The following is a 1480-nucleotide window of genomic DNA, read 5'->3' as shown; positions in this document are numbered from 1 at the left end:
AACAGGTAGATAACGGACCCCTCCAACAGGTAGATAACCGACCCGTCCAACAGGTAGATAACGGACCCGTCCAACAGGGAGGTAACCGACCTGTCCGACAGGTAGATAACGGACCTGTCCGACAGGTAGATAACGGACCCGTCCAACAGGTAGTTAACCGACCTGTCCGACAGGTAGATAACCGACCTGTCCGACAGGTAGATAACGGACCTGTCCAACAGGTAGATAACGGACCCGTCCAACAGGTAGGTAACCGACCTGTCCGACAGGTAGATAACAGACCCGTCCAACATACTCATGCATGCTGACTGGTTAGCATTTGATCATGTGATCATTTGATTATGTGATCATTTGATCATGTGAGTTCTCTGAGAATCTCATAATAACCTGAACGACCTCTGATATCAGGAATCTAACCCAATGAGGACGTAGTGAAGCTGCTTGTTGTCCAATAGGAACGCGTCTCACCCGTCCTGCAGAGTCCACGTCCAGACGTAGAGGCGGGGGGATGTTTCGGGGGCGGGGCGACGGGGGAGGAGGGGCGAAGTCAAACCCAGGCATTGCCAGGATACGGACGTTTGGGCCCTGAGGTGCTGTGGGGGGCCCTGCCCTGAAGCCTCTGATTGGCTGCTGAGAGTGGACACCGCCTCTGATTGGCTCCAGCATGTAAGGCTGATTATTATTACATAAGAAGACAGTGAACACACCGTCAGCTGAGACAGACAGACAGACAGACATTACACTTAAAGTATACAGACATACACACATGCACACATAATACACTCATATCACACATATCACATTAGTACCTGAGAGTAGGCTCCGCCCCCTTCAGCGTCACGGCCAATCAGCTCCAGGGACTCCAGCGAGTGGGCGTGTCTCATGGAGTCCATGACGCGGCTGCAACCATCCTGGGTCTCTATGACGTCGGTGCATGTCCAGCGGCCGCGCCGACTCGTCTGTCCGCGCCCGCCGGCCGCTGCCAGCCGCACCACCCGGAACCTGGAGCCCTGCCCCGTTGCATCATGGGAGCCGTACCTCCTCTTCAGACAGGGCGTGGTCGGCTGGGAGGAGCTTCCCTGAGCCACGCTCGCAGCTGATTGGATGAGGTCTGAAGTCACGCTGGTGATCTGGAAGCTACTCCTCTTTTTAAATGCACTCATCCTCACCCACACACCCACACACCCACACACACACACACACACACACACACACACAGACACACACAAAGACACACACACACTGGAAAACAAAAAAGGAATAACTTGTTAATGATGACAGTCTTTAGATGTTATGACAGTCTTTAGATGTTATGACAGTCTTTAGATGTTATGTCAGTCTTTAGATGTTATGACAGTTTTTAGATGTTATGTCAGTCTTTAGATGTTATGTCAGTCTTTAAATGTTATGTCAGTCTTTAGATGTTAGGACAGTCTTTAGATGTTATGTCAGTCTTTAGATGTTAGGACAGTCTTTAGAT

Source organism: Etheostoma cragini, unplaced genomic scaffold (assembly GCF_013103735.1).
Source record: "Etheostoma cragini isolate CJK2018 unplaced genomic scaffold, CSU_Ecrag_1.0 ScbMSFa_3753, whole genome shotgun sequence".
Classification (NCBI taxonomy): domain Eukaryota; kingdom Metazoa; phylum Chordata; class Actinopteri; order Perciformes; family Percidae; genus Etheostoma; species Etheostoma cragini.
Note: the sequence above shows the minus strand (reverse complement) of the source record.